Genomic DNA, 6,858 nt, shown 5'->3' on the forward strand with positions numbered 1-6,858 from the left:
TCTTTCGCCCAGGCCGGACTGCAGTGGCGCTCTCTCAAATCACTGCAAGTTCTGCCTCCCGTGTGCATGCCATTCTCCTGCGTCAGCCTCCCCAGTAGGGGACTACAGGCGCCCGCCACCGCGCCTGGCTAATTTTTTGTATTTTTAGTAGAGACGGGGTTTCATTGTGTTAGCCAAAATGGTCTCGATCTCCTGACCTCTTGATCCGCCCACCTCGGCCTCCCAAAGTGCTGGGATTACAGACGTGAGCCACGGCACCCGGCCAAAATTTACCATTCTTTCTAACCATTTTAAAGTGTACAGTTCTGTGGTATTAAGTACATTAACATTGTTGTACAACCAGCACCACTGCCCATTTCCAGAAGGTCTTCATCTTCCTAAACTGTAATTCTGTGCCCATTAAACTCCCCATGTCTTCTTCTCCCAGCCCCTGGCAACCACGATTCTACTTTCTGTCTCTGGGAATTTGACAACTCTTATAATTGGAGTCATGCAATTTTTGTGTCTGGTTGGTTTTACTCAGCAGAATGTCGTTTCATCCATATTGTGGCCTGTGTCAGAAGTTCCTTCCTGTCCAAGGCGCAATGATACTCCATGGCAGGTTTACACCACATTTTGTTTTTCCACTCATCCGTGGAGAGACACTGGGTGGGTCCCTCCATTTGGCTGTTGAGAATGATGCTGCTGTGAATGAAGTGGTTAGAAGGGGGCTTTCAGACGTGTGAAAGGTGTCTTTGGGAATTTTAATTTCAGCTCCCACAAATGAGTGAAATTTGTCTTTCTGTGCCTGGCTTATTTCACTTAACATAATGATCTCCAATTCCATCCATGCTGTTGCAAATGATAGGATCTCACTCTTTTTTCATGGCTTCGTAGTACTCCGCGGTGTATTTGTACCACATTGGCTTCACCCATTCGTCTGTTGATGTTCGACACCTTATTATTAGCGACTGTAGTCACCCTGCTGTGTAACAGATCTCTTTTCTTTTTTATTGATATTTCAGAGTTGTGCATATTTTGGGGCACATATGATATTTTGATACATGTATATAATCTATAATGTTCTAATCAGGGTCGTTGGGTTATCCATCTCCTCGAACACTTGTTTTTTCTTTGTGTTGGGAACATTCCAATTCTAGTTATTTTGAAATATACAGTCCGGGCGTGGTGGCTCATGCCTGTAATCCCAGCACTTTGGGAGACTGAGACAGGTGGGTCACCTGAGATCAGGAGTTCGAGACCAGCTTAGCCAACATGGTGAAACCCCGTCTCTACTAAAAAATACAAAAAATTAGCTGGGCGCGGTGGCAGGCACCTGTAATCCCAGCTACTCAGGAGGCTAAGGCAGGAGAATCTCTTGAACCTGGGAGACGGAGGTTGCAGTGAGCTGAGATTGTGCCACTGTGCTCCAGCCTGGGCAACAGAGTGAGACTCCATCTCAAAACAAAACAAAGCAACCCCAGAAATACAGAATTCATTATTGTTAACTATAACTTTCCTACTCTACTTTCAAATACTAGAACTTATTCCTTCTACCTAACTATATTTTTTAATCCCTGGTGATCTCTTTTCTTATGGGAGCAGTGTGCGCCCTGATGGTGTAAGGTGGAAACCCGCCCCTTGTTGGAACCAGGATTGAATATCACTGCACAGGAGCTGAAGGTTCCCACCCGGCAACGTCCCCCCTTGGCTGTGAAGCAGAGAGCCCAGAGCTGCTCGTTTCCAGTAGTCCTCCTGGCAGAGCACCGCTGAGGAGGGTGGTGAGGGGAAGAGAAGATGCATTCTGCAGGGAGAAGCATCATAGTGGGGGCCGGGGACTCTTCCTGCATCTCCTAATTGCCCGACTGTCATGTGACCGATCAGTGCGCTCCCAGCATTACACAGAGCAGTCATCCAAAGAGAGGCAGCGCCTCACAGCCCTTGGCTGGAGAGGAGAATGGAGACTGGAGGCTCCAGAAATTTGGGATGGGAGGAGAAAAGGAAACAGAGGTGCCCCCTCTCCTGTCTTATTGCAGGGAATCAGTAAAACGACTACTGGAGTTCACTGGCTTCTCTGAATCTTTGTAGAATTTCTCCTGCACCTCTGATCCCATCCAGCTGCAGACACAGTGCCTGTTCAGCAGGGTGTGTGTGCAGACCACGGACTCACAGACGGGGACCCTGGGGACCCCAGGTTCTCTCCCCTCACTGAGGACAAGACAGGGGCCCCCACCCCATGTTAATGATGCGGGGCCTGCAGGGACCTTAAGTTGCATTAGCATGGCATGGAACAAGAGAGAAAATTCAGAACCTCCAGCTTGTGATATGCAACAACCAAAAATGTGGCTGAGTGTGGCCGCCTTGCAAAGGCCTGGGCCCTCTTTAATGGGTGCTTGCTGCCCTCTAGTGGAGAGATGAGGACGGGGGTGCGGGCGAGCTTGCTCAAGGACACTCACTGGGGAAGGGCGGTTTGCAGAGAGGTGTCGTGTTTCGGTATATGTGTGTATGTGTGTTATGTGTTAGGTGCTGCGAGCATATGAAATGAATTACAACGTTGTTATGGGCTGTACTGTGTTCCCCCAAATTCACTTGTTGAAGTCCTAAGCCCTGCTCCCTTAGAATGTGGCTGTATTTGGAGACAGGGTCTGTAAAGACCTGAATGAATTAAAATGAGGTCATTAGTGTGGGCCCTAATCCCATATGACGGGTCTTCTTCTTCTTCTTCTTCTTTTTTTTTCCTATAACATCTAAAGTGAGATTTATTTGCGTTAAGCTTTCAGAACGTTTCAGAACATTTGCTGCGACTCAGGTAAAAATAGGTAAGTATTCACAGAATATGCTAAGTCTAGAGTTCAGAAAGGTATTTCAACTAAAATAGGTCAATCCTCACATCTGAAATCACTTAGACATTACTGATGTATTTGGAAGCGTTTCTGTATAGATGTTTTAGGCTGACGGCGCTCAGTGCTTTAGGGGGTCAGGTAAACCCAGTTCTTGTTTGCTCAGCGGTGCCTCATTTCCACTACATAAAGCTTGTTCTCCAGTTCCACCACCAATGCCTACTTTTACATGATGTTGCACTGTCTTGGTACCACGTAAGGTGATTATATTATGAAAGGCCTCTAGACCACCTTGTTCAAATGTAACAGCTGGTTTCAGTAATTCCAGGAGCAAGGGAACTGTCTCCAACAATTCTCAGGTTGATAAATTTGATTTTCCAAGTATTCTCCACAAAAGGGCAGCAGGTGAGCCCAAAACTTTGTTCAAAAATGCCCAAGCAAGTGTTCCCTCAATGTCCCAGTAGTTCCCAGCAGTTCCAACCATCACCAGCCCATGAAGAGAAGAAGTACATTTCTACATTGGGCTGAGAAAAAGAAATTCTTCTTTTACTAGTGACGGCAAACGGAGGCTCATGATTTCTGTCCCATGGTAGTCCATCCCTTTTTTTTTTTTTTTGATGGAGTCTCGCTCTGTTGCCCAGGCTGGAGTGCAGTGGCATGATCCCGGCTCACTGCAAGCTCCACCTCCCGGGTTCACGCCATTCTCCTGCCTCAGCTTCCCAAGTAGGGGACTACAGGTGCCCACCACCGCGCCCGGCTAATTTTTTGTATTTTTAGTAGAGACGGTGTTTCATTGTGTTAGCCAAGATGGTCTTGATCTCCTGACCTCGTGATCCGCCCGCCTCGGCCTCCCAAAGTGCTGGGATTACGGGCGTGAGCCGCCGCGCCTGGCCTCTTTTTTTTTTTTTTTTTTTTTGAGACAGAGTCTTGCTTGTCCAGGCTGGAGTGCAGTGGCGTGATCTCGGGGCACCGCAGCCTCTGCCTCCCAGGTTCAAGTGATTCCCTGACTCAGCCTTCCGAGTAGCTGGGACCACAGGCATGTGCCACCACACCTGGCTAATTTTTGTATTTTTAGCAGAGATGGGGTTTCACCATGTTGGCCAGGCTGGTCTCAAACTCCTGACCTCAAGTGATCCACCCACCTCAGCCTCCCAAAGTGCTGGTGTGAGCCACCACACCCAGCCAGTCTGTCACGTTTTGTTCTGACTTGTTGTAATAGAATCTAAGCTGAGTCTATCACGTTTTGTTCTGACTTGTTGTAATAGAATCTAAGCTGGACATCATGCTGTGGTTCCCATTCATCTTGAGGTGGTCCCAGGAAAGAATTGTGAGAATTAAGAAGTCCAAAGACCCGGTGACAGAATTCTCCCAGGCAATGAAAATCAACCTTTTCAGCTTTTTAATCTTTTGCCTGCTGTCGAAAGAACTGGATGTCCTCTGTCTTTGTAACTGGCTCTGGTGTTTCCTTCAATTTTGGCAGTGATTGCTTTTGTATGCTGAATAAGACTGTGTTTTTTAGTAACTGGAGGTATAACAACCCCCGGGTGTTGCCAAGTACTTAAATGTGACCAGAAAGGTGGACGTTTTTACGCCTCAGAAGTTCTGCCCTTGGGCTGTCCACTAACATTACACGAAAGGTGCTCCAAATCCTCAAATCAGCAAGTGCTGCCCATGACATGGATAATCCTGGAAGCTGCGCCATTGTCACTGCCACCACCTCCTGGCGGGCCCGGCTGCCTAAGCCTGTGTAGTGGTTCCGAAACGGGAAAGTTTCCTTTGTCCGCCTTGCAGGGTGTGGGATGGGGGTGTGGCTCGTTTCTTCGGTGTCCTGCTTCTCCCACCGCTAGAGGGGGCATACAGATGGGCAGGTTGTGGGGCTCCGGCCCCACAGCAGGGTCTAGAGATGAATGTTTACAGCTGAAGCCCCAGTTGGCGTATGCTACTGTTTGTTCTTTTAGTTTTGCTGTCTATAGGCAGCTTGTGTTAACCAGCTCAATTAGACCCTCTATTTGTCGCGTGGACAGAGGGCTTTCTGTATCCCGGGTTCTTGCCTTGGTGTACCGGAAGAGTCGGATCACACATGAGCTTGGATAATGCGTGCAAGGTTTTATTGAGTGGAAGTAGCTCTCAGCAGATGGGGGAACCAGAAGACAGATGGTTTTCCCCTGGAGTGGGGCAGCTGGGTGGCCCAGACACTCTTCCGACTCCCGGCCAAACTCCACGTCATTCCGCGATCAGTGGCATGCCTGTGCCTGTGGGCGCATTCCTCTCGCCATCCGGCCGCTTGTGGATTCCTCCGCCAAAGCGCTCCTCTCCACGTCCAGCCGCTCCTGTCTCTGCCTTGCTAGGGTCTGGGTTTTTCTAGGCGCCGGATGGGGCGTGGCAGCAAGAGCGGTCTTGGAAAACGTAAGGCAGGAAATGCCTGTCCTCACTTAGGTCCATGGGGGTGGAGCCTTAGTAAGGAACGGTCTTTGCTTTGGGAGGCCAAAGTGGGAGGATCACTTGAGCCCAGGAGTTTGAGACTAGCCTGGACAACACAATAAGATCCTGTTTCTACCAAAAAAATTAGCCAGGTGTGGTGTTGTGTACCTGTAGTCACAGCTACTGAGAAGGCTGAGGTAGGAGGGTCAGAAAACGCCCTCGTATACCCGCACTTCCCTTGGCACTTCCCTTACCCCCTTCCGTATCATTTAAAGGGACCATGCTTCTCCCTTCTCAGCATTTCCGTATCAGTTTCAGAGCAGTGGATCTGCCATGGTGGCAGGGATTCCCCAGGATTCTGCCTAAGTGGGGTCTGAGACTAACTGGGTTCTAGGCCCCGAACCCCCTCCACTCCCAGGCTCCAGTGACCTGGGGTCAGCATGAGGCTTGGGAAGGAGTGGCTGTCTTCCATGGCACAGGTCTGCCCTTACATTGATGGTCTTCGGGCTGCACCAGGCAATTGGTGACGGTGTTGCACAGGGCCATGAATCTCCTCATTGTCCAGTAGCCCAAGTAGGTTATGACAGCCCTCCGTCTCTGGAGAGCTGAGTCCTGACATCTCGACCCCTGGGACAGAGGGAGAGGACGATGGCAATAATGTTGCCCCTATGGCCCACCAGGCCCGCACCTTGGCAACACACACCAGAAGTCATGGCAAGTGTTCTTATAAGAAGAAGAGATTAGGCGTATAATCCCAGTGCTTTGGGAGGCCAAAGTGGGAGGATCGCTTGAGCCCAGGAGTTTGAGACTAGCCTGGACAGCAGGGTGAGATCCCATTTCTACCAAAAAAAAGTTAGCCAGGTGTGGTCTTGTGTATCTGTAGTCACAGCTACTCAGAAGACTGAGGTAGGAGGGTCACTTGAGCCCAGGAATTCAAGACCAGCCTGGGCAATATAGCAAGACCCTGTCTCTACAAAAAATTCAAAAATTAGCCTGGGACTATGCCTGTAGTCCCAGCTACTTGGGAGGCTGAGGTGGGAGGATCATTTGAGCCCTGCAGTGAGCTATGATCATGCCACTGTGCTGCAGCCTGGATGACAGAGCAAAACCCTGTCTCAAAGAAGGAGAAGAAGAGATTAGGACCCAGACAGGCACAGAGGAAAAGGAAAGACCCCGTGAGAACGCAGGGAGAGAACGGCCATTGACAAGCCAGGGAGAGAGGCCTGAGAAGGACCAACCCTTCCAGCCTCCAGGACTGCAAGGAGTAGGTGTCTGTTGTTTAAGGCGCCCAGCCTGTGGTACTTCATCATGGCAGTCCCAGCAGACGAACACACACGGATTCTGTCCTTCAGGAGCCAGTATTTGTAGATAAATCACGACTGAATGGCAGTGGTGAGCAAAACTTAATGGCCCTTGCCAGCTTCCAAACGCCCAGCGCTTTCTGCGTGCACCCTCAGGCAGTGGCATCGGGCACACAACCATTCCTAGCTCAGGAAACCAAGGGGAAGAGGTTCCACTGCAGGCCCAGGAGCCCAGCCGATCCCAAAGACTAAAGACCTAAGCCCCGGGCTTCCCAGAGGAGGGGCACAGCCTTTTGAAAGCAAGAGGAACTTCTGAC

General features: G+C 49.9%; 1 pseudogene; it reads right to left on the reverse strand.

Annotated features, from left to right (window-relative positions):
• Positions 1–2,940: 2,940 nt before the first annotated feature.
• On the reverse strand, positions 2,941–5,859 carry LOC101132689 (uncharacterized protein C3orf38-like; annotated as a pseudogene).
• Positions 5,860–6,858: the final 999 nt, after the last annotated feature.

Source organism: Gorilla gorilla, chromosome 23, assembly GCF_029281585.2.
Source record: "Gorilla gorilla gorilla isolate KB3781 chromosome 23, NHGRI_mGorGor1-v2.1_pri, whole genome shotgun sequence".
NCBI classification, from domain to species: domain Eukaryota; kingdom Metazoa; phylum Chordata; class Mammalia; order Primates; family Hominidae; genus Gorilla; species Gorilla gorilla.